Source organism: Piliocolobus tephrosceles, chromosome 5 (genome assembly GCF_002776525.5).
Source record: "Piliocolobus tephrosceles isolate RC106 chromosome 5, ASM277652v3, whole genome shotgun sequence".
Lineage (NCBI taxonomy): Eukaryota > Metazoa > Chordata > Mammalia > Primates > Cercopithecidae > Piliocolobus > Piliocolobus tephrosceles.
In genome coordinates, this window is record NC_045438.1 from 8,154,034 (window position 1) to 8,181,612 (window position 27,579).

Genomic DNA, 27,579 nt, shown 5'->3' on the forward strand with positions numbered 1-27,579 from the left:
ACACACACACACACACACACACACACACACACACACACGAACTATCGTCTTAGATAGAGCAGGAAGCTGACAAAGTGGCAAGATGCTGAGAACACTAGCAGTCCCAAGCCGGTGTCTGTAGGACAGGAGCCAATGGGCAGGAGGAATGCGCTCAGCTTCTCAGCCTCGCCTTCCAAACAGCCCCTACTGCCTTGTCACATTCCAACTGAGTTTCATGCATTTGGTATTGTTCGTATCGTTAAAATGAAAATTAAAACTGTCATACTTGGGTTACTCAGACACATTTATAATTTATCACCTTTCTTAACAGTTAAAAAGAACAACCAGGAAATGTAGCTTAGTTTTCACTCACAAACTCTCAGGACTGCATAAAGTGTACTTGAGCCTCATAGGACAGATACACCACACACATTTAGCATATTTATTTCTCCCCTTATGGAACTTTTTCTTATCCCTCATATGCTTAGCGTTGAATATATTCAGAGGCTATAAATATTATATGGCATTTTGAGATCTGAAAAATAACTTCTTCATTGCTGATTTACTGATATGCTGAAGAACAAATTTAGTATCCATATTTACATGATAAAAGTTTTCAGTTAATACACTGGACTGTTTTTAGTCATCCATGGCAATGCTGTGATTACATTTCAATCGTTGAGTGAAGGAGAGAAAAGGATCCAATTTAGAGTGAACCCAGGTTTCTGGGTAAGTGGAGATTTGCTGAAGTTGTGGGGGCAGGAAGAGACACAGGTCTCCGGTGGTAAAGTTAAGTATATTTTAATGAGGCACTTTAGCCAGAGATGTCCTCTTGATATTTAAAGTATGTATAATGCACTCATTTGCAGAATGCCATTTTATTTACCTCTGAATAAAAATAATAGTTACTACTTGTTGAGTACTTGATTTTTTACAGGCATTGTTTCTCACTCTATCTCATTTAATCCTTGTAACAACCTTGTGGGTATATTTCTTCAATTTACAGATGAGGAAACTGAAGCAGAAAGAAATAAAATAACTTGCTAAAAAAAATTCACACAACTAGTAAATGCAAAGAACTGCCAGGCTCCAAGCTCTTGCCTTTGCCTCTGCCCTGTACTGCTTCCAATTTAAAAAATAACAAACTAGCCACTTTTGACAGAGCAGTGACATTTCTCTCTGGTGGCTCAATCTCAGAGCAGCCCTCTCTGCACTCCTCATTGTGCTCCTCTGCCCAGCGTGCTCTTCTGTGTACCGTTGGAGCAGATCTGAACATGACACTAATGCCCTGTGTTGGATTCACAGCCAAAGTGAGGATGGAAAAGAGTCAGCAAGGTCCAATGCTTTCTAAGTCTTTATTTGTTATACAAATAATCTTAGAACACTGTAACAAGCAAGGTGGGGGGAGCTTAGAGAACTTCATCTCAAACATGTAATGCATCTAAATTTCAGCCGGTCACACACCACCTTCGTGGTTTCGGCCAGATCTACCAACCACTTTGACAATTATTTAATACACCATTTAAATAAACTTTTTAACACTTTTTAAATGCATTTATATTAAAAAATATATATCACTATTATAAATGGCAAGCCAGTATCACTTTTCATAAATTAAAGATAACCATAAAAATGTACAAAAATAACATTATGAAATTCTAGTCTAATATTGCCAAAACTCTTTGAAATTGATAGCCAGTATAGATTAGACATTATTTAAGAGGTGTGAAAGATACTGTAGCATCAAACTGAGACTTTTCCCCTTGAATAAATAGAAGGATTGAAAAAGAAGTAGAAGAAAATTACTCTTTCCCCAGGTAGTTCAGTGTTATTTAATGCCATGTCTGTGCATTACTTATAGTCATCTCTAGCATAGCCAGTGGTTTGTATCCATCACTCAGGAAAGTCTAGGGAATAGATATTCCCCACATTAAAAAGAAAAAAAGACTAAGCTCCAGAAAGGTGAAATGTATACATGTCTGATACCTGACAGCTAGCATTTAGTAGATGTTCAGTGAATGAACAAATGAAGTATTTATTCGGACATATTTGCACTTTAAAATCAAATATGGGTTCTAATGTTGTAACTGCCACTTCCTCCCAGTATGACCAAAACCCAGGTGGTCTCTTGACTCCAACAATGTTCTTATTCATGCCACATAGTGCTCCGCAATTGAAGACGATGCATAAATGGTAGTTGAGAGCTAGATGCGGATTCTATGACAGATCCAAGTTCTACAAGGCAAAGCCTAGCACAGAGTTGGGAATCCAACAAGTATTAAATAAGTAATAGGGGATAAATCTTTAAATAGATAGACAGGAATCTTGTTGCCCCCTTCCTTCTGAATTCAGCAGTTAAGTTCAACTTCTGTTTACTGAGAATACCTTTGTTTCCGGCACTATTCATATAGAGTAGAATCAGATAAATGGGTCAACTCATGCTGAATTACCCAGATGAAGTGATCAACAAATGTACACTCTGCCTCCTTCCTCATCTGCTTTTTTTTTTTTTTTTTTTTTACCTTTTGTCCCTAATGTCATTTGGGAGAGTTTAAAATTCTGAGTTCTTCAAATTTTTCCAACCGCTTTTCCCACCTACATCAACCTCTTCAACCACAGTAGCCCAAGAGTGGCCACTATTAGGCTATAATGTTAATCATCCCAGATGGCCTAACTGTTCGACACCAAAGCTCAGGGGTCGTTGGAAGCTAAACACTCCTTCAGTCACTGCAGTAAGAACAAGATAAGTGCATCTGAAAGGAGAGTGGGGAGAAAGTCAAGGCAATGGGGCAGAGATAATCCTGTGGGACTGAATGGTGCTGCTCTTGGCAGAGTGCACTCCTGCTTTGGATTGAATATTTTTGTCCCTTCAATATTTTTATGTTGAAATCCCAGCCCCAAGGTGAGGGCATTAGGGGGTGGGGCATTCTGAAGCCCTAATGAATGGGATTCATAGCTTTATAAAAAGAGACCTCAGAGAGCTCCCTTGCCCCTTCCACATGAGGATGCAACAAGAAGATGCCTTCTATGAACCAGCAAGCAAGCCCTCACCAGGCACTGAATCTACCAAGCCTCCAAAACTAAGAAATACATTTCTGTTGTTTATAAGCTACCCAGTCCGTGATGTTTTGTTATAGCAGCTTGCAGGGACTAAGACAACTCGCCATTACTATCTTTGGTGGAATTCACCTTCATGTATTCCATTCCGTGAGCAGGAGCTTCGAGAAATGTTTCCAATAAATTACACTCAGTATTTTTTACAAGGAGAGCCACGTAGATGGGTCAGATGCAAAAGACTGTCAAGTGTCATATTTTCAGCCATTTTGAGAGATGCTAAGAAGGAAATTAAAGTGTATATATAAGATATTCCTGCATGGTTACCTGTTTATTCCAACCCAGCTTCTCCTAACTCTGGGTTCTGTTTTTATGTGGCCTTTTCGGACATCAAGACCTTTTGCCCACATTTCCACCATTCCATCATTTACGTAGCAACTGCTCCAACAGTAATAACAGGAAAAATCTTACTAACCCAATTATTAATTATGCTAGTACCATAGTAGACATCTTTTTTTAGAAAACAAAATAAATCCAAAAGCCATTTTGTGAAGAGAATAATTTTTTCAAGTCAACGGTTGAAGGCAATATGCCCTCACTTTATGAGATCAGTGACTGTACCTTTCCCAGCACCTAGAACTATCATGGCATATAGATGTTCAATAAGTACTTGTTCAATGAATGAATGTAAATTTGAACATATAATGGACTAAGGAATCAGAAATTGGTGCTAATTTAATTACTACTACTTCTCCATCTGACCAATATGTCTTCAGACAAGGTACCCAACTCTCAGAGCTTCCTTTTTTTTTTTAAACCTATAAAATGCTAGTGTTATTTTTAAGATTAGGGATAAAGTATTTAGAGCATTTAACACAGTACCTGGCTCATAAGAGGGATTTAATAAGTGAGAGCTCTTATTATTATACTTATAAGTGTATCTATTTGGGGGCATTAAAGAAGTCTGAAAACTCCTTTAATTTCAAAGACCTAATAATCAGTGCCACCAATTAGTCATCAGTGTCACCAACAGGGCACGGCGTTGGATGCCAGAGGAGACATCAGAAGCAGGAAATGGGAAGGGTGGAAGGGATGAAGTAGGAATAAATGAATGGATAGGAAAGGCAGGCAAAGAAGGGGAGCTCAGTGGAGGAGCGGTGACTTGCCATGAATTCCACTTGGGACAGTGGGCCCTATCCACATAAGAAATTGCGTTTCCTTTCCTCAAGAGTGCATTCAGACTGCAGGAGAGACACAACCTGACAACTTTTGAATGAACACCTGAAAAAAGTCCTCTTATTTTCTGCCACTGCTTTGTGTTTCTTTCTTTTGTTTGGCCAACTTAATATTAACTATTTCAATTTAGCAGATATTTCTGGAGCAACGCCAAATTCAAAACCCAGTTCTTGGCACTCAAGCAATGATATACTAAATATTTTTCACCGAGGACTACAGAAGATCTTACATCCCTGTGATGTCTATAGGTGTGTATTTCTCTCACCACCTTGACAAAATTAAGTTGGCTTTCTCATATGCAAGGAGAAATATACTTTCTAGTATCCAAGTGTTAAAGCCAGCATACTGTTACTTTTGTACTTTGAAACTATAAATGGGATATGGGTGGAGGGGGGAGAAGAAATTGGAATTGCTCTCATTAAGGGAGAAAAATCTTTTCCAGATAACCTATTCAAGAAGAGATAATTCTCAGGTTTCCACTTTGGATACTGACATTATCCAGAAAGTCATCGAAACAAGATTGCTATGATACATTATATTGTCATATCCACGTATCCATTTAGGAAAAAAAATACATTGGCAATAGTTCTTCAGCAGAATTCATTATGTTCTCTGAATGAATAAGATTGAGAAGGCAAAACATCGAAAAATGATATTCTCTCCAAAAGTAATTCTTCATAAAAACACCAGGACTTTTGGCATTCTGTAAATACCATTTTTGTAACAATTATAATTAAAAGAACCAAAAGGAGGTCAGAAAAATGCAGAGCCCAGTGAAAAATGCCCCCATGCCTTACTCCATGAAAATGTCTAGAATGTACTTGGAATATGTAAATGAATGAGGAATATTCCAATGGCGTAAGTTCCTTGAATAGTATTCTGAAGTGAGTCTATGCCAAAAATATAAAATAAGAGCAGCACATTACAGTAGCCAACAGTCAAACAAACAAACTGGCCTTTCAGGAGAAACTGAAGGATTTCAAGTTAATGCCTAATTCACTTCAGTACAACAAAAACTTGTTAACTTCTAAGGTGCTGTGAGAGATACAAGGGTATATTAGTCTGTTCTCACACTGCTAATAAAGACATACCTGAGACTGGGTAATTTGTAAAGGAAAGAGGTTTAATTGACTCACAGTTCCACATGGCTGGGGAGGCCTCACAATCGTGGCTAAAGAGCAAAGTCACATCTTACATGGCAGCAGGCAAGAGAGTGTGTGCAGGGGAACTGCCCTTTATAAAACCAGCAGATCTCATGAGACCTACTCACTTATCCACTTACTCACTATCACAAGAACAGCATGAGAAAGACCTGTCCCCATGATTTAATTACTCCCACTGGGTCCCTCCCATGACGCGTGGGACTTATTGAAGCTACAATTCAAGATGACAGTTAGGTGGGGACACAGCCAAACCATATCAAAGGGGGATGTAGCCCGATTCCTGTTTTGTGAGGTTTGTAATCTAATGAGTTAGACGGACAGCTAGCCTTGCAATTACAACACAAGGCAGGATTTATTATTCACTCAGCCAATATGCACTGAGCACCCACTGTGTGTCCGTCTTTGTTCTGAGGGCTAGAGATAAAGCAGAAAACAAGGATCTCCGCCTTCCTGGTGTGGGATTCTAACATGTGGATCGTTGGAATAACCATGAGTAATATGGAGGAAAACAAAGCAGACAAGGGCGATGCAACCTGGGCTCCAGTGATAAAGCCCAGGGGAGTAGGAGTCCTCACTGAGAAGGTCGCATTTGAATAAAGACCTGAAGGAGGTGAATGAGTCATTAGGGTGGCTGGGGAAGAGCCTTCCAGGCAGAGGAAAGAGCAAGGACAGAGTAAACACTATGCCTGGCATGTGCAAGAAACAGCAATAAATAAACATCACCAAGAAATTAATCTTGACTGTGGAATAGGAGAAAACATCACGGAAAAAGATGACATCTGACCTAAATCTTGAAACAGTGCCCTAGGTGGAGAGGGAGGACGGTGACATGCAGAGTGAGCAGCACGAGCAGGGAGCAGAGTGAGAACCAGACGCAGGTCAGCTGTGCTGGCACCCGCCTGTCTCTTCCAGCTCTGGCTCTGTGGGTTACTGGTGTTCATGACTTCATCAACAGCTCCCTGCTGTTTCTTTCTGCCATTCACATCCTCATCTACCTCTATTTTTTCCTGCCTGGAGTGTGCTGTGGTCATCACCCCTTCTTCCTCCTGTCTCTGGATATAGTCCCTGCCTCAGAAAGCCCATCTGTTTTCTCACCTGACTTAACATGTATCAGTTATCCTCAGGTCAGTATCTGAGTCACAGTCTAATCAATAGTGCTGTGAATTATGGAAGGAATGATCAGGGTGTAGGAAACATTTGCAACCACCTATAGGAAGAGCAGCTGTCAACACTGGGGCCTCTGCAGCCTGCAGGTGTCTGCAGGGGCTCTGAAGAAAGAGCTCACGGTGTCCTCTCCACATTATCTATTTGCCAGTTTAGGCCTCTGTATCTCTCATGCCCCTTCCACCCTGGTTCACCAATCTAGAAGTCACTTATAGAGAAAACCAGCGTCACCTGCTCCCCTGGTGTTTCTGAGCTTCCTCACTGTGCAGTCCTTGTGCCGTGACACCCTCATGGTGAGCATGGATGGCAGACTTGGAAGCTGTGACAGTAATGTGGGCTGAAGATCACTTTAGAGGATTCCACACTGAAATGCACACAGAATTTCAGGACACTGGAGGAAAAGAGAGAAATTCACAGAGGCTAGGGTCAAAGAGCAGTGCTTACAGGGTAGGGTCTAAGGCACCTCGCCTCAGCCCTGGCAGTCCCAGCATAGAAGGAGCTAGGTAGGAATGATGGTTTCCAGCAGCCCTGGCTGCACACGAGAATCACCCGAGGATCGTTTAGAAAACTGATTCTCCGTCCCTAATTAAATGGGAATCTCTGGGGTGAGGCCCAGGCAGGTATTTCCTTGGCAGTTCCATGTGCAGCCTAGGCTGTGAACCACTGAGGTAGAATCAAAGCGGCCTTCTTCTCACTGCAGATCCTGCTTCCTGTGCAGCTCTATACAAAAGATTCTGCCTGGCTGGGAGGGACTCCCCCTTTTAGCCTCTCTACCACTCCCATGTCTCCACAATGGGGGTTCAACCAGACAGTTCTTCAGAGGAGAGGAAAATAGATGGCTACGTGTTAGAACGTTGGGTCAGACCTTGGAGCCAAGCCAGCAGTGCAACCTTGGGCAAATTATTTAACCTCTCCTGGCCTCAGTTTCTTCACCTGTAGCCAGATGGCACTAATCATACACACCTCATGGGGCTGTGATGATTCCATGATATCATGAGTGCACAGCCCCTCGCCTAGTGCCGGGCTCACAGTAGGAGACTGCTATTTGCTGTCAGTGTTGTGTGTCTTAACCGGGCTTATGCGAGTCCTTACCCTGCCCTCCAGACACAAGGCTTGCCAGTTTCTTGACTCAATGTACTCTCAAACTTGAATTGTTTTAAATTTCTCTTTCCTCCTCCTCCTCCTTTTCCTCTCCACCCACCGCCTCCCGCTACCGCCCGCCGCTCCCCTCACTCTGTGTCTGGTGCTCCCACATACACACACACTCTGTGGTGGCTGTCACATCCCGATCTTGCTCCCTCTGCCTGGCCTGGCCTCTCTCTGTCCTTCCAGGCATGGACCCCTATGCAAGCTCAAGATTCATCTTATAATCACCTCCCTGGAAACTGTCCCTGAACAAGCCCCTGCACCCTATCTCAACGGGAATCTTCTCTGTGCTGCTGAAATGTCCTGTACATATTTCTAACTCTGCATTTACCACATTAGATTCTATCTGTGAATGTAGCTCTTGCCCCCACTACAAATGAGCATCTTAAAATGCATTATTTGTCTTATATTTTTGGTGCTTAAAACAATGTCTGGTACACAATAAACACTCAATAAGTGTTGACTGACTGAATAAATGCTCTAAAATACCTTTCCCGGTGGCATATTAAGACATCTAGTCCCCTCCTCTTAGCCTAAAATTTATACCATTGGCATCATTTTCATGGGTTAAACAAGGAATACACCACCACATGGGTAGATTCTCTATGCAAATCTAGCTCAAATGCAACTGTGTATACACGTGCACATGGACACGTGATACTACAGAGGGGCAAGGACTGTCTACTGCAGCCATCCTCATCACCTCCCTATCCATTGGTGTCCTCCGAGGAACAGTGGGGTCATGGGCTAGAGAAGCTCTCAGGTTCTCTCCAATCCTGGAACTTCGTGGAGGCAGGCTCAGGTCTTTGGGAAGTGCAAAAAAGCTGACTCTGAGGGAAGAAAATGGAGACCTGGACAGGGCAGTAAGGAACCAGGCCCACTGTCATCCTTTGATGGGCAGAAGACAAGACGGGAATGATGAGATCTGTGCAAGAAGATCATTCAGGAAGGGCAGATCTAGATGCAGGGTCTAGGGGAAATGGAGAAGGAGGTGAGAAATAGGGGGTAAGAGGAGAATGAGATCCTCTCACAGCAAGCGCTGTGGAAGGGTTTGGAGTGGGGGAAAGATGAAATTGGAGGGTTGGTTGGGGATCAAGTTGACAAAAACAGAATGTGGATAAGAGGACAAGGAGGACAGAACAATGAAAATATCAGGCACATTAACGTTAGCCCTAAAAATCTCCTGGAAGAAAGTCAAAACTCAAGTCCTCTGAATTCAGACTGGCTTGAAAGAGAACCTGGGCTTCTGGTGGTGAATGGGACAGGAGACTCAAGGTCTAGCCGTTAGCCTTCCCTTCAGACCTACCAAAACCCAGCCTTCGTTCACATTAGGTGCATACACATTGTTTGGTGAAGACTTTATTCAGTGCTCACAGAGAGGGTAACTATTTATAAGCCTGACTTTCCCCCCTTGAATCTGGCCAAAACCTTTGCTTCAGTTGGACCAGGCAATCTCCATTGCTTCAGACCGTAACACTGTTCTGTTTGCTGTTGCTTTTAGATTATAGGTGAACAGCACAAAAATGCTATTTATGACCAGGAGCACATTCCTGGAAAATGCCTGCCCTACTGGTATTTGGCTGAATTTTGAATGGCTGTCTTTCTGACTACCTTGGCCAGCCAGTTGCTGTGCAAACAAGAGGGTGATCTTTACTCATTCCCAACATTTATATGGCATAATAGGATATGACAGACTTTATAGGAAACTATGCATAAATTGATATCAAAAATTGATGCATTGGTTGTCTGAAAACAAAATCACATTTGCTGATAAGCTTTAATTTATTGTGGGAACAAGCAATAAAATGAAGGTTTCCTTTGGCAAAGTTTTACTGGAAATTCATAAAATCATGCAAGTGTACTGATTACCAATCAGCCATCTATACCATGCACAGATATGATCATTGTACAGTCCTTATCTTTCTCATTTTGTCACTTTTGGCACCAGTGTGTGTTTGAGACCCTCTCAACTATGATATAAGCTATGAGAATACTGAAAAAGGGAATCGTTAATATGCAAAAAATAAATTAAAATTTAGGGTGCAAATAAGATAATAATTCAAAATATTTATATGGTAAAATATTGAAAAATTAAATTGAAGTGAAAAACATATTAAATGATTATGAGAGAGGAATTTCCAAATGGAAGCATATACCACCGTCACTCCCTTGGCACCAGTGTAAGGGCACGTTGGAATATTAAGTGCCCACATGGTTACAGGCAAGGCTTATTGTGACCACTGATAACTAATGTTACTAATCAGAAAGAGAAGTACAGAGAGAAACAATAGTAAATAATGATTTCACAGAAGGGAAATTTGTGGAGTTTTTATTTTTACATAAAAAGAAACTTCATCAGATAAAGATACTGAGTAGGTCTCTGACTTCTTAGGCCCAAGAGCAAACTCGACAATAGATAGTTTCAAAATTCAGTTTCCTGAAAGAAGTATTTTAAGAAATGTTTTAAAATTTCAAATTGTCCCCCTTCTCCCACTTTTTAATCATGATATATAACACCACGTTCCCTAAGAAGTTTAAGGACACTTTTTTCTCTATGTGGCATATTCTTTTACAAGACATCTTTTATGATCTAATATTTTATGTATTTTTATACTGTGAAAAACTATTGTCAAAAGGGGGAAATACTTTGCAGTTTTTTACTTCCTAAATTCATAGCAAAAGTCACTTTTTAAAAGTTTACTTTTATAACATTTTAAGAAAGCAATAAAACCTACATTTCCTCCTTTGTATTCTGCTTTATGAATTCTCTCCTGAAATATGGTCTACTTAAATTTCACTTAGCTCCTTTTTTTTCCTTTTGATAATCTGTAGTAGATATTTGCATTAGATTGCTCCTGAAATGTATGACAATTGGAACATTAAAATGGTTTCCACCTCCATTTCCAAAAATTACTCATGCAACTTTGATGCGTCTGCAAAGTTAGGCATTCAGTGATGATGCTCGCCTGATTTTTAATGTGAAACATTTGAGTGAAAAGTTAGATTTTTCTATTTATTTATTTTTTAGAGACAGGATCTTGATCTGTTGCACAAGCTGGAGTGCAATGGCATGATCGTAGTTCACTGCAGCCTTGAGTTCCTGGATTTAAGCAAACCTCCCTGCCTCAACCTCCTGAGTAGCTGGGACTACAGGAGTGCACCACCATGGTCAGCTAATTTTTAAATTTTTTTTGTAATATGGCTGGGTGCAGTGGCTCACACCTGTAATCCCAGCACTTTGGGAGGCCGAAGCAGGTGGATCACAGGGTCAGGAGATTAGACCATCCTGGCTAACATGGTGAAACCCCATCTCTACTAAGAATGCAAAAAATTAGCCAGGTGTGGTGGTGGGTGCCTGTAATCCCAGCTACACAGGAGGCTGAGGCAGGAGCTTGCAGGGAGCCGAGACTGCGCCATTGCACTCCAGCATGGGCGACACAGCGAGGCTCTGTCTCAGAAAAAAAAAAAAAATGTAACAACAGGGTCTCTATATTGCCCAGGCTGATCTCAAACTCCTGGCTTCAAGCAATCCTCCTGCTTTTTTGGCCTTCCAAAGCACTGGGATTATAGGCATGAGCCACCATCTCCCATCCCAGATTTTTCTATAAACTAGCAATTGCATAGGTAACTTGAGAAGTACATTTGAAAAATTTGGTAACAACATTAAACAAGCTTTTTATTCATTGTGAAATGCTTTCAGTAGTGACTGAAAGTTACTTTTCTCTCTCATTGTAAAACTAACACAGTGCAACTCAATAGAATGTTTTAGGGTGATGAAAATGTTCTATGTATGTGGTGCTTGATAAGGGAGGTGCTGGTCACATTAAACAGCTGAAAGGTCGTTAGTTTAACCAGGAATTAATTTTAAAATTTTTATTTAATTGTAATTACTTTAAATTTAAATAGCTAAATATGGCTAGTGGCTATCATACTGGACAACACAGAACAAATAGATGTGGCTTGTTATCTACATACTTCGTTTCATTGAGATGGAACCTTTGTTTGTATTTTCACTTACCCCATGTGCTCCTCAATTTTCTGATCTAGATGCAGGTGTAGACTACGTGATTTCTAATACTGTTTATAGCTGAAACTTGTCTGATTCTCCTCTTTATCCCAAAATAGCACACTCTTTAAAACCAGCTTTAATTCTGTCACAGATCTAAACACCAAATCCAATAATATGAGCCTTTAGTATCTGTAAGAATTATCCTATATATTTGAGTTTTATACAAAATCTTTGAAGTCAACATTATCATAACGACTTTTCACAAAGGTGGCAGAAAACATTTTTTCTCAAAGTATCTTTGCACAATTGCAATTACATAAAAAATACTAGCAAAACCTTCTCCTTAATAGCTCACCTAACCTTCCTTTCTCTCTTCTCTACACCCCAGAGAACTTTTCGGTGATGTTACTGAACTCTCCTTATAATAGCAAGCATAATGCTTTATTTGTTTGGCATCTCACCCTCTGCTAGATGTTATATTAAGATTCTTGTTGAAGGTGTGTGTCTCAATTGTCTTTGCATCTCCACCTCCTGGAAAGAAAGATGCCTGGCCAGTGATGAGACCAATATACCAATGATGTTAGTTAACATTCACTAAGAGCATTTTATGTACCAAGCATTGTGCTAAAGGATTTGTGTTCTCACTTCTCACTCACAACATCTATGAGGTAGATACTATTACAGTCTCTGTTTAATAAATGTTTGATAAATGGACAAAGAAACAATCCAGAAACTTGGCTTTTTCTTTTCCTGGAGTTTGACTTGCGCATTATAGAAACACAAAGAGAATTTATCGGCAGCTTTTTCTACAGTGACAAAGCCTTAGCAACAGTTTTTCTTCACTGCAAAACATATGTGTCTGCCTAATATTTTTAACAACTAAGGGTTCAAAGAGCAGCACTGAGAGCTATAAGGAGCCAGATTTATTCATTGACATTCACACTGGACTGGAACTAGTTGCTTATTCTCTTTTTCTGTACTTTTTACTCCCAGAAGTTGTCTTAATCACCTGACATGCTCCGAAGCTGGTTCAGTAGTCTCAATTAAATTACAAGATGAAAATACAAGTTGTAAAATCTACAGGTTTATTTTGTTTTGATTTGTTTTGCTTTTTTAAATCTCTTAGACTCTAATGTGTGCCTATTGAGTAGTGTTTATTTTTTAATGAAAACCTGCTTACACATCATCAATATTTCTCTGAGATCCTTTCTACTAGTGTGTAAGATTCGTGAAGGTAGGGACTTTGTCTGGCTTGCTCATCTCTGAATATATCCCCAGGCCTTGGAAAAGTTCCTGACATGTATGCACACAACCAACATTAGTTACGTAAGTCATAACCAAAATTCTAAATATTTACATGGTTGCACTATGTTTCTCTGCCTCACTTTTTTTTTTTTTTTTTTTTTTTGGTGCAATCTTGCCACCTTTAAAAAAGATTATTATTTACATAAAATAATCAGAACATGGAACAAAAATGCAGCATACAAAATTGAGTGTTAAAAATTCTTAAAATGTCAATTAGTTAAGTAGATTAAGATGTGATCACAGAAACTTTTCAGTGGTTAACCAGAGGTATATATCAGAATTATCTGGAAGAGCTCTTTAAAACTACAGAAGTTCAGGTCTTTCTCCAAGAGACACTGATTTAGTAAGTTCAGGGTATAGTCTGAAAATCCACATTTTCATAGAGGATCCCAATGATTGTCTTTTACTTTTTCCTTTTTCAGTAAGCTGTATAGTTGTATTAGAGAGAGGACAGCAGGCTATATATACATATATATACACACACACATATATATTTATTTTATATATATATAATTTCTCCATATATATGAATAAGTCTCTCTCTATATATAAGTCTATATATATGTCTCTCTCTCTATATATATATATATTTGTCCTTTTTGACTGATTGATTTCACTTAGTATAATGTATTCAAAGTTCATCCATGTTGTAGCATGTGTCAGAATTTCCTTTTTTAAGGCTAAATGAATATTTCATTTGTATGTATAGATTACATTTTGTTGATTAATTCATCTCTTGATGGACACTTGTATGCCTGGCTTCTTTCAGTAGGCGTAGCGCCTTAAGATTCGCCCTTTTATGACTTGTATCTGTTGTTATTTGGCCAGGTAATTTTGATAGTTCTCAAACTCTGCTAGCCATGTGAATGCTAAAATGCCCAAATTTGGAATCAGAATTGTTTTGGGTTAAATGTGTGTGTGTTTTCTTTCCTTCTCTGGTTTATTCTTGACCAGTTAGGTTACTATTTGTTTCTCAATGGTAAAAAATTTGTATCACTCTGGGGGCATATTCTGTGACAAGGACAAGGAGTGGATCATGGTAATAATTTACACTTGTATAACGCTGACCATTGCCGGTACTCATTTTCATGCCTATTTCCAGCATCATCTACATCAAAGGCAATTCCTAAAAAATTGGTAATTAAGTAGAATTTTCTTCCAATAATGGAGGAATTTGTTTTTTGATTTTGTTTTTAATAAAGACGGGGTTTCACCATATTGGCCAGGCTGGTCTCAAACTCCTGACCTCAAATGATCAGCCCACCTTCTCTTCCCAAAGTGCTGGGGTTACAGGCGTGAGGGTATTTCTATTTTAAAGAGGTTTTTAGAGGATTAGAGAACTCGCAGGACTAAAAGATGTCATTTTTATGCTTTGTGTCATGTAACCCTCTTATTAACCTCTTATATGTCTTATAATGACCTCTTATATATCGTTATTCCCACCTGACCTATGTGAAAGCCTAGACCATGAAGGATTAAGTAGTAATGTGCTTAAGGTTCACACAGTTGGCAAGTAGTAAAACCATCATTTGAACCTAATTCCTCTGATCCAGATTCACTGCTCACGGCTTCCTGTGCCTCTATTTGAAAGGTACAAGGAAGGTTCCCATGACAGAAATTAACTCACCCACCAGCCCAGCAGGGTGCCTGAAATGCCTGAAGTACATTGACATCTTTTGGTCCTGAGAGTTCTCCAATCCTCTAGAAACCCCTTTAAAAGGGAAATATCCTACGGGTGAGTTGCAGTGACAGCAGATTCACCCAGGGGGAATCAGTTTATAGCAACAAAAACAACAGCCACTTATTGAACCTGTTCCTACGTGCATTAGATACCTCACTTCATTCTCAAAATCATCTTCTGAGGTCAGCATTATTATCCCCATGTAACAAATGAATAAACTGGCCCAAGAATACTTAAGTAACTTCTTCAAAGTTACATAGCATATAGCTGGAGGGTCCTATTTCTTAATCTGAAATCTGCGTATGTGTATAGATCGTACTTTTCCATACCAACTCTTACCAGACTTTCTTCCAATAAGATGCTGAACAGGGGAGATGGAAGGTCGGGACACCTTGAGGCAAGTGGCTGGGAAAAGAAGTCAAGTTGCACTTCATGTGTAAGTGTGTCTGGAGCTGACTTGAATTACTATTTATGAATGACTAGCTATAAAAAAAAACTTATAAAGACTTCTCTGTTTTTTTTTTTCTTATTTTTACTCTTTTTAAAAACATCTCCCTCTACAATGAATACTTTGCTTGTGTAGAATGTGTATTTGGCAGTTTTTTCTTGGTCTATCCAGGGAGTATTTTTGAAATGTTGTTTCTTACTGAGAGCCCTGAGGAACTGATGATATTAATCATGCTGAAGAAAGAACAAGAATATAAGATTCACACTGCTCTTTGATTAAAGCTTCTTAGATAGAATTTTACCTCAAGAGCTTTGTTGTCTTAATGGCCTCCTATAGGTATTTTTCTGAGCCGTCTCTGAGGGTTTTGTTTCCTAGTTCCCTGTAATACTGCCTGTCAGCTTCCAGGCTGCATGTATTTCACTTCAAAAGAGAGCCTGGGTGATCTGCCTATTTCTGCATTTTAGAGCAGAGTCAAACAATGCCAAATGGGCTTTCACGTGTTGACAAGAAGTCAGCAGGAAAGGCTAGTCAGGTAATCATCAAGTTGATATATTTGAGACACTGTGCAACGATTTCAGCTTTGCCTCAACGAAGTGCTCTCCCTGCACAGTGGGTATCGATTAATCAGGTGGGGTTCAACTTGGGGTCCCAGTTACACTGTTTGTTGTCTCAGTGCCTTAAATAGGAATATGTGATATAGAGCTCTGTTATTGGAATAAAACTCTACCTAATTACCAATTTCTTAAGAACTGCCTTTGATGTAGATGAGGCTGGAAATAGAATGCCTTTTGATCCTGCTGAATATTTAACAACCTTCATTAAAAAGATAAAAATTTAGAAAACTAGTTTACTAGAATTCAATGACTCTTTTGCTGAACCAAAATAGTTTTATATATTTACAGCTATTTTTGATATATTGCCCTACATTTTGCAAATAATTTTCCCAGAATATTCAGACATTTTTAAGTGACCTTCAGAATGCACCTTTTGAATTTGAAGCCTCGTTAGGGAAATTTCTACTGAAAAACATAAAAGTTTTTAAGTTGTATATGCTTTTCCTAATTGAAAGGCACGTGTTAGATTGCCCTGGATATGTGATGCTAGAAAGCTCAAGTTGTAATTCTTTCTAAAAATATTTCAACTTCATAAGTATTTTGTATTTTTAAAAAATCATTTAATTTATTGAACATGTTTTATTTTATATATTTCAGTGGAAAATCGCATCTTCTAGAGAAAAAAAAAATCAATTATATTTTATTTACTTTCCCCAGACTGAGTTTAATGACAAGCCAAGATATATAAACTTATATCCTGGATGCTTTTCTTAAGAGATTTCCAGCAAAGGTAGCCACCCAGGCATATTGTTTATGCCACACAACTAGACTCACCCCATGGATCAAGCTTTGAAACATTGCATCTTACTTGCTCATTTTATAGGATATTTTCTTTGCTACCATCAAGCAATTTTCTGGAGAGAAATACAACAAATGACCCGAAACAACGTAAACCTGAAAATCGATAGCTGATTGTTAATAATATGATCTAAGAGACGGATTTCAGTTACATTGTCTCATGGACCAAGAAAGCAGGATAATAATGTTAAATCCTTTGTGTATTATTTTTGTCTCTGATTATCAAGGTTTATTTTCATTAGCTGGTCCCATTAGATTAAAAAAAAAAAAAAATCCTGGACAGAGCTGCTTACCAAAAATCTGAACCATAGTAATGGAAAAGTATGAATAGTCTGTTTGATATAGGCAAAAACAAAAACAAAACACAAAAACCTCATGTATTATTTTAGTCACATATGTAGTTGGGCGCCAGGGAATGGGTATGGTTAGTTGAAGCCCTTGTAGAATAAGAAGCTATAGACTGAGAAGAATGAAAGGAATTGATAAGCGTTAGGAGTTTCAGTCTGGCCAATACGCATCGTTGGCACACCCTGCATTCCAGGGTTTCATATTCCCTCTGAGGTCCAGGGCAGCTCTGACTTGGGTTGGGACTCAGGAGCTGGGATTGTATGGGGTTGTCAGCCCAGTAGTTTAGTGCAACATCAGGAAGAACAGGGGTCTAAGGTATCAGGTCCATGGTGGTTGTCAATCACAGCAAGAGCTGGACAAAAAGGCAGGCATGGCAATGGGAAAAATCCAAGCTAGGGAGTTCAGAAGCATTCCAGAAGCAGCTTGAAACCACAGGAGGAAGATCTTCATGGCAAGATACTTCTTGGTGGAAGGGAGAGATGTTAAAGGCACTGCCAGCTTTGACCTCAGCCTTAGAGAGTGGATGTGATAATGATCATGGTAAAGATCAGTGGGAGAGCTGGTATCCTTATATAATTCTTGAAAAAAGAAATACATAGAGCAACAGTGAATTCTCCTCCCTAGTGCATCCTGAGAAGTTCACAGGGTTGTAAAATCTTGGAATAAAAAAAAAATGTCTTGGAGTTACCACATACCATCATATGCAAAGAATTAATAAATTTCCAAAGTAACCTTTGTACATGCAAATGAATATGTGTTCCATACAGAGTACATGTTAGCCAAAGATCCATAGCTATAGGACCTACTTGTCTGGAAGGCAGACTGAATTTCTGAAGTAGGCGTGAAGCAGGTCAAGCCATGGATTAGCAGGCTGAATGGGATCATGGATCTGTATGCTTTCATTCAAAAAGTGACTTGGCTGGAGAGGCGACCTTATGCTGGGAAAGACAAGAAATGGACTTTGAATGTCTGGCTTAAAAGTTGGGATTTTATTTAATTGGACAATTATTCATTTTTATTTTCATTTTCTTGATACTTTTTGAAGAATTATTCTTTAGGGTATATACCTTGTTCTGTTCAGTTTTCAGTCAGAAATACTCTTAATTGCTTTTGGACATTCAAATTCTGAAGTGGGAAAACTTCAAGCCATTTAATGTTGGCTTAGTTTTCTCATTTCTACAATGAATGTCTTGGGCTAGAAGATATTTGAGGTCTCTTCCAACTTAGAGTGTTGAGCCTGGGTAGTGTAAAAACAATCTGTATGGCCGGGCGCGATCGCTCATGCCTGTAATCCCAGCACTTTGGGAGGTCGAGGTGGGCGGATCACCTGAGGTCGGGAGTTTGAGACCAGCCTGACCAACATGGAGAAACCCTGTCTCTACTAAAAATACAAAATTAGCCGGGTGTGGTGGCACATGCCCGTAATTGGGGCTGAGGCAGGAGAATCGCTTGAACCCAGGAGGCAGAGGTTGCAGTGAGCTGAGATTGTGCCACTGCACTCCAGCCTGGGCAGCAAGAGTGAAACTCCGTCTCATATAAAAAAAAAAAAAAAATTAATAATCTGTATATACACTTGACATTGAAATAAGAGAAAAGTTTTCACTGGCTTAATGATTCAGTATCCAAAAATAAATAATACTGCAGATTGGAAGTTCAGAGTATCCAATGTTACAATCTTGTTTAAATCACAATAATGTTATGACCCACAAGTCATCCTGTGTTCCTTGCTTCTGTCCCCACACTTTACCTATAACAACACACTCCTCCAAGGTAGGGAAGGTGGAGTGTGATGGTGGAAGTGGAAGGTGGTGGAGGCATAGTTGGTTCTATGTATTGCAGTGTATTTGTAACCTATGTTAACAGAAGGATGGGTTTCACATCCTAGGTGCATTATTCTCTTCCAACCTTGAGTTAACAAGGATTGCCGTGAATGTAAGAGGGAAAATCATTGAGATAAAAATACCTAATGCCACAATTGTTCCAAACTAAATGTAATCTACCACCCTATTGAAAATGAATTCCAGAGATTTTCTAACTGGATGCCATAAATGCTTTCTCTCTTGGCTGAGAATTCCCTGGGAGTTCTGAAAGTTAGACCCACTCCATGAAGGCAGAGTTTATGTTATACGCACTTGTATCTCCGGACCCAGACAAAATCTAATGAAAAGTACGATCTCACTAAATTGTGTGATAGGTGAATGAATGAATGCCTATGTGAATGATGAAATGTTTACACACAGCCCCCAAAGGTCAGCCTCGGAGGAGGGTATGGGTATCCTGCAGAGTGGCTCCTGAGGGCTCCAGGTAGCAAAGCATGACTTTAAGGGCTCATCACGCATTCTGCAAACTGTCAGCTTAGCAAGACTGGTTAAGAAGAGTGACAGACAATCCCAGCTGGACCTTCCCTTCAAGTGTTATGCAAGACAAATTCATCCCCAGGGACAGGTGGTGATGTCTGGACTGGGTCAGGGAAGAGCCCCAGTCTCGACAAGGAGCAAAGCAAGGGCATAGAAGGTAGAAACCCCTGGCATCTAGCACCCAGGTGGGGCCTGGGACAGGACTTCCAGCAGGAAGAAGGTAGGACGCACTGTCAGAACTAAGATCTAATATTCATTAACTCCTTATCACCCAAAATTGTATTCCCACCTATAAAATGTTATTTTTAACATTTGCTAAAAATAAACAATTATACAGATAAATAAATAAAAATAAACATTCAACTTGTTTTATGGCAGATATGCTAAGGAATGATGTGATAATAATCAAATATTGGAGACAAATATTCAAATATAGTGGTTGGTTTTTTAAAAATATGGGATAGCCATGCACTAATACTATACATCTGTGTTATATTATTTGTAGATATTATTTTAACCTGTGATTAAGTGAAAAAACAAGGTAATAAATATTAGTATTGTATTTTTTGTAAAAATAAAATTTTATTTATCTACGAAGAAAAGGGTTTGGCAAGTCACAAACCCAGATATTACCAATTTTTTTGTTAGGTAATTAGATTATACATTTTTCCTTTTTTTGATTATTTAGAAATTTAAATTTTTCAGTAATGCAAAAAAAGTGTAAAATAATTAACAGGCAGTAAATTTGTCCTTGATGCACTGAGTTACAGAAAGAACGCTGAATGGAATGAATATCACATGGCTTTTGGATGTCCTAGGAGATGAGTTGACACTGGGCTGGTTGCTTGTGTCAGGTGGAGCAAGCAATATCACAGAAACCTCCCACATGGAGATTTCTATTGTATTTGAAAAGCTTAGAACACTGTTATGTGGTGTATAAACTGTGGGTCAGAACAGTAATACAAAAATAATAAGAGTAGTTTTGCTTCAAGAAATCCAACTTAATTTAAAGTGACTGGATTCCGATTTATAGGCCTGAGGTACATTAGAGTTTGAACGTTTTTCGTTTCCTTTCAAACGTACATTAATATTTGGCTCAATGCTCACAGGGAAGCAATTCAGCACCAAAGGTGCAATTATTCTTCCAGAATGCTAAAATCAATTTAGCTGTTTGGCTTATAATAAATGCTGAGTTATATTCTCAGACGCCAAAATTCCTCCAATTATGGGTGTACATTACTGGGACTTCGGAAAAAAGAAATATGTAAGACCTCCCTTTTTAATTCGTGGAATTCAAGCCCTGAAGAAAAAGAACAAAATCCTCTTAAAAATAAGAAAATGTCTAACCTCACCTATAAATTTGTAAAACCAATTTGGTCGCTTGTATTTTTAGAGAGGATTTTGTCATTTTTCCCTAAGAGTATCCGTTTTTCTCCATTAAATATTTTTAGACTCTTTGTTGAAAAGCAACTTTATATCTTACATGGGACTTACTAGAAAGGTAAAATCTCAAATCATAGCCTATAAATCATTAATGTCCCTGATTTTCTGTAACTATTTTCCAATTAAACTGAAAAAAAGAACAAAATAATCACGTAAAGAAGTATTTTTTGTCTGTGAGATAAATCTATTATTCATTTTACACACACACACACACACACACACATTTTTAAAATGTAAAAACAGTATATGTAATCTCAAAGTTAGATATGAAAGGCATCAAAGTATGGTTGAAAGAATACAGGCATTGAAATCATTGGCCGGGCGCGGTGGCTCAAGCCTGTAATCCCAGCACTTTGGGAGGCCGAGACGGGCGGATCACGAGGTCAGGAGATCGAGACCATCCTGGCTAACACGGTGAAACCCCGTCTCTACTAAAAAATGCAAAAAACTAGCCGGGCGAGGTGGCGGGCGCCTGTAGTCCCAGCTACTCGGGAGGCTGAGGCAGGAGAATGGCGTGAACCCGGGAGGCGGAGCTTGCAGTGAGCTGAGATCCGGCCACTGCACTCCAGCCTGGGCGACAGAGCGGGACGCCGTCTCAAAAAAAAAAAAAAAAAAATCATAGAAGATTGACTTCCTGTCATAGTTTGGACAATTACTGTGTAAATGTAGGGCTAAATTACTTCGTTTCTCTGTGCCGTTTCTCCTGTTTACTCCTATCCAGCAGGCTTATAGTTAGGGGAAAAAATTAGGTAAAGTCACAGTCATAATCACTAACGAATACTAACTATTTAATAAATGCTACCGGGGGCTTGTCTGTTTGTTGTTTGTGTGGGTTTTTTTGTTGTTTTCTGTTTTGTTTTGTTTTTTTGTTTTGAGACAGCGTTTCACTCTATCACCCAGGCTAGAGCAGTGGTGCTCACTACAACCTCTGCTTCCCGGGTTCAAGTGATTCTCCTGCCTCAGCCCCCTGAGTAGCTGGGATTATAGGCACATGTCACCACACCTGGCTAATTTTTGTATTTTTAGTGGAGACGGGGTTTCACCATGTTGGCCAGGCTGGTCTCAAACTCCTGACCTTGTGATCCGCCCACCTCGGCCTGCCAAAGTGCTGGGATTACTTCTTTATTGTTTGTCTCTCTTGCTTTACTATAAATTTCCTGAGGGCAGGACTGATGTCCTCTTTGAGCCCCAACATTTTGCCATAATTTCTAACTCCCAGGAGTTACTTGGTAAACATTTGTTGAATGAATTGGGGAAGCATATAGTATACTGCAAAGATTGAGGGCTCCTAATCAGGATTATTTGTGACTTTATTGTAATCGAATATACTAAATCTTCCCATCCTGTCAGAGTTCCAAACCTTTTTAAAATTTATAATTATGATATCACAAATATCTCTTCCATAAATCTTTCCTATTCACTTCTCTAAAAGCTGGAGTCCAATTCTGTGTGCAATGCTCTCCCTATGTTGGTTGCTACTTAATCTCCTAGGTTTTCCATGTCGTCCTTAAATTACGCAGTTCTTCCTTATTGAGAAAGTTTAATTTCAATTTGCAATTCCCCTCACTGTCTGCCCAACTTTTGAAAGACCACATTGTTGGTTTTAAAAGAAATGTCACATTATTTTCTGGAAGTCAGGAATTTATCAGATTCTGCTATTTTATCAGAACAAAAGTTCTGACATCTATCAAATGGATGAAGTCTCCCAGTGGTGGTCTAACCACCAGGCCAGTGTTGCCATCTGTGTAAGGCAAGACTTTGGCTCACTCACCCCAATGAAATAACTTCTCTACTGCCTTGTTTATCTTCCCTCAGACACTTTGCATTCTACTTTTCCCTTTAGGTTTGTGAACATCCATTCACTGTGTACCTCTTCTTAGGCTTTGCTATTCTTACTCCTTTAGTGCCTTTGCTGTTTTTGAATCAGGTGAATTTTCTCATAGGGACAGTACATGTTATGCTTTGATTACAAACAATCCTCCAATCTAAGTGGTTTATAATATATGTTTTCTCTTTCTCAGCTATGTATCCATCATGGCTTGGGTACTCCTGTGTTGCCCTTGGCCTTCGTCCAGGACCAGACAAACAGAACAGTCACTATCTGGAGCATTCCCAGGCACTAGACATGGTGGCAGAAAGAAAGACACCCACTTTTCACACTAACTGTTAAAGCCCTCACCTAGAGGTAACATGTGCCATTTCTGCTCATGTTTTATTGGTCAGAATAGTCCTATTCCACTCCTATCTTCTAAAGGGGATGGAGAGATACTCTTCTACCACCTGTTGGAAAGAAGAACTGTAAACATCTTGTGAAGAGATTAACTGAGACATACACCTTTCTATCAATTCATTTGGTCATGAGGCCTGTCTAACCTATGGGAGCTCATATTTACTTCCATGTTTTAAACTTTCAAATTTACTTAATTTGTTCACTATATATTCTTGAGTAGAGAAATGAAAACCAGTAGCCAAGATAATGGTAAATAATAGTAATAACACCATATGATTGCTTTCTTATTTGTAGATTGTTTATAATGCAGTTAACTCCCATCCTTAAGAAATACATAAAGTGTTTGAGAATCACTGGTCTCCAGGAAAGAACATCAAACTCTTAAAGACAAAACACAGATTTGCCCTTGTGTCTCTTCTTTGTATTACCTGCCTGACTATAGATCAATGGCTCCTTTCTATATGCCATTTGTTTTCTGCTGAAAATTAAACCTAGCTATGACTTATGTGGAAATGGCTAAGCTGGCAATAATAGTATAGGTGTCCATACATGCCCCCTCAGAGTCTCAATGGTACCTCAAGGTCATCTGCCTTGAGGACTGGTAAATCTGGTCATAATATGGATAATTTACAACTGGAGAAATAAAGGAGTTCTCCTTGCCATGCAAAGAAGGCCTCTTTGAATGTTAGTATCAGCATTAATTCCCTTTATGTCCTGATGCAAATCACTTAATTGCTAGCTGTCTTCTTTTTCTGATCCAAGGATAATATTAACATACTTCTCAAGGTCCTTGTAAAGCATAATATATAGAATTGATTGCAAAAGCATTTTCAGAATATGAGACACTATAGAGACATTTGATGCACTCTGAATTCCCTATGTTGCCCATAGTGCCACTCCTGGAGGTAGATGTCTGGGTAGAGAGTGAAATATTTGAGGGAAGGGGTAGTTATGCAGGGCAGAGATGTCTATTTCCAAATTCCCAATTAGCCCAAGTCAGTTATCCACGTTGTGGATTACATCTGGCCTGCTTGATGCACTGATCTTCCTCCTTTCTGTAGGCATTTTTCTGGTTTCTTTTTACTTGGCAGAGGAGATAAAATTCAAATTGGTCTTTTTTGCCTAGTATAGTCTCTCTAGGAAGAAGTTAGATTGGATAGCCAATTTATAAACAATACTGACACTTTGGGTTTAGGGTTAGAGTAATAGCATACTTGTTTAACATTTAACTGTTCTGAAGTGCTTTCACATCATATATCATCTTACCTGAGACTTACCATAACTTTGTAAGCTGGGTATAACCCTAATTTACAGAACAGAAGACCGAGGTTCAAAAGATTCAGTATGTTGTCCAATGTCACCACACTAAGAAATGACAAATTCAAACCCATATTTTCTGATTTTTTGCGTGGAGTGATATTTTGTTCCATTATTTCAGGCTACATCTGTGTTTTTTAGCAGAGATAAGTGACATCCAGCTATAAACCATGATCGGATGGAACCAAGACAGGGTTGAATGAAAAATTAGCCCAAAGGAACTCATTATTTGAAGTCAAATTCAAGATCTTTTGCCTAGAAAGTGTTGAACTATTTCTTCAAGATTAATTTTAGTATTCTAATGAATTAAAATTAATTCAGTTAATTAATAAGTTATTTTCCACCAGAGCATTCAGTTGGAATGGGGAGGGGGAAGTATTTTGAATTCCTGGTAAAAATGATGATTTGATTTCTTTATAATGGTATTAGCCAATGACTCAACTCCATCTCCCCTTCCCCTATAATAATAGGAATAAGAAGAGTTGATTTTCATGCATTCATTATTCATTTACTACCCTTTGACAAGAAGCGTTAAGTCTAATGGATGAAGGGAGGGGGAGAAAAAAATGCGTAAACAGATTATTGTAATACAGTAAGTGCTAAAATGTAACAAAGGATGGCACCAAACCCAAAAGGAAGGGCAGCAATTAAGGTGAAGTAAGCCATTACTTAAACTCATTAAGATTTGGGTCAGTGGTGGGGGAAAATGGAGATCTAGCTGTTAGGGCAGAAGCTCCATTAGTTCTGGATGGCAAGAGGATGGGGAAGGAGGCCGGAAGTGGAAGGTGATGGGCAATGTAAGTAAGCAAGGGTTAAACCTTGAAAGACCTCTATGGCCTGCTAAGAAATTTAACTTTATTCTTAATGCTCTTGGAGATGCTGCTGAAACTTACAAAAATAAAAAGGTCTGTGGGGCAAATGGATTTGGAGACCTAGTAAATGTGTCAGCTGACTCAAAAACACTCCAGGTTGTTAGTAAAATCCAAGCAAGAAAAGACCAGGTAAGGAGAGGTTATGGTCTTTGCTGCACATCATTTAGCCCATAACCTAGGCAAACTAGAACCGGAGTCTCCTAATTCTTAGGCTGGTATTTCTCCCATTCCACATTGTCTTCCCATCTCTTTGGCATTTTCTTCCTTTAGAGAATTTTATTCCTTTGGAATATATGCTGAGATGCTAGAATATCTTTAAAGGTAATCTCATTCTCCACTAAAAACAGATATTTATCATGGTGATGTTCACATTTGGACAGTTCTTACCAGCAGTCTCATTCGTGTGATCTCATTTGGTTTTCTTCTGAGAACACTAAAGCCTTTTTACTCCTATGAGTAAAAATAAAGATACCCTAAATTTCTCTAGTGGAATACTTTAAACTTCAAGCAGTGCCTTTTCTTTATATTATAGTTTGGAGAATAGGGCAAAAAAAATTATTTTATTTTATTCTTTAGTGTCAAAAAATAACTGCTCATTGTTAATGAGAATTATAGGACCAGTTCGACTGCAGTGATAAGTTCAGGGCATAAAAGATCATATATCAACATGACCTCACTAACCTTCTCTGTACTAAATGACAAACTGCTAGAAATAGCCTTTGGATCAGGTCACAGAGACACTAAAATACTTACCCTTCACCAGAGAACTCTATTGAACCCTATCTGTCATTTACCACCGTCAATCATAGAAGCCTGCTTCAAAGCTAAACAGGATTTCAAACAAAAAATACAAAAAATAAAAGGAAAGAGAACTTCCTTCAAACAGTTCAACTTCTGATTTTATTTAGTGTCTTTCTGGACATTTGAAATAATGTGGGGAAAGATCACAGCAAGTTAACTATGCTTTTTGCAATTGTGGAGGGACAGAGCAAGATTTTAGGGCCAGTGGGATTCAATCTGGCATCTATGCTTCTTTCCCCTTTCATAAGAGGTTAACACTATATCATTGTTATAATGATAGGACAGATATATGGCATTATTCTTTTCTTTATAGCAGGACAAGACCAAGCTAATAGAGACTTGGTTAACTTTTTAAGAGAAAGAGACTCATGTAATTTAGCCAAAGGGTTCTGAGACTGCTAACTTCATGCTATACATACTTACTGCAAAGATTTATTCCCCAACTTCAAATAAATGCTATTGTTTCTTGTTTGTTAATGTGTCTATGAGAGACTTTTACAGTTTTCTTAGAAAGTCAGAATTTTAAAAAAATTATCTTCAGGAAAATGAACATACCCTTCAACCACCATCAACCACTCTAAAATTCATGTGTTACTTTCATGCCTTTTTCATGTGAGAAATACTTGGGATGGCATAAAAAATAAAATATATCCTCATATAGGTTTTATTATTATCCTCAGAATTTGCCAACTGGTAATTACTGAGATTCCACATTGTACATAGCATTTATGCACTTGATTTTGGGACCAGGACTGTGGCTCACTGCAGAAAAAATACTGAGCCATATGAACACTGTCCTTGCATTTATAAAGCTTATGAGGATAATATCAAAGGTAATTTTCTGAGTGAATTAATGAATTCAAATAACCTTTGTGTTCACATAACCTTTTAACACAAAAAGAGTGCATTTTCCTATGGCTAAGTCTAAATTACAATAAAGCAACTGATCAATAAGATCTTTAAAAAAAGTAACTTGCAGTTTCAACTGCAGCATTTTCTTTAAGCATTTTTGTCCTCTCAGTAATATCAATTGCTTCATTTATATATTGTACTATGATTAATTTAGTCAAGAAAGGAAAACTCAAAACATGAATATTGTGCCAATCATAAAAACATATGTATAATAATAACAAAATAGACCTAATATCTGCACATAATCAGATTTTAAAGAGCAGTTTTGTACATAGGAAAAATGTGTGACTTCATATTGCCAATGACTGAGGCTTCCCAGCAGTCCTGTTTTTGCAAATCATGCTGTAAGAGATCACATAATTATATGATCCTATTGGATCTTCAGTGGCTAAGACTCTGTTGAAAAGTTCTGAGAGTTCTTACGTCATTACCATCAAGAAAACTTTAGTAACATCCTATTTTGTAAATCAGAAATGGGAGGGATTATTCCCCCACTTCTGCTAACACTTAAAAGTAACAGCACAATGGATAAAGTAGAAGGTGAGTGCATTGTAGGCATGAAGGAAAGGAAGGCCTCAGTGAGGCAAGAAGTATTTGTGACTCCATAGAAAATCCATCAGTGAATCAAACTGGTCATAGAGAACCTGCTGCATGTTTGGCACTATAGTGATGTAAAGAACTATAAATTGTTTCCACCACCCA

General features: G+C 38.7%; 1 protein-coding gene and 1 pseudogene across 2 annotated transcripts in view; both read left to right on the forward strand.

Moving 5' to 3' along the window:
* Positions 1–27,579, forward strand: part of HS3ST5 (heparan sulfate-glucosamine 3-sulfotransferase 5) — a 285,487-nt gene that overhangs the window by 198,301 nt on the left and 59,607 nt on the right. The gene's annotated exons all lie outside the window — the stretch shown is intronic.
* The window catches only part of LOC111547267, a 35,853-nt pseudogene continuing 33,354 nt past the window's right edge, over positions 25,081–27,579 (forward strand).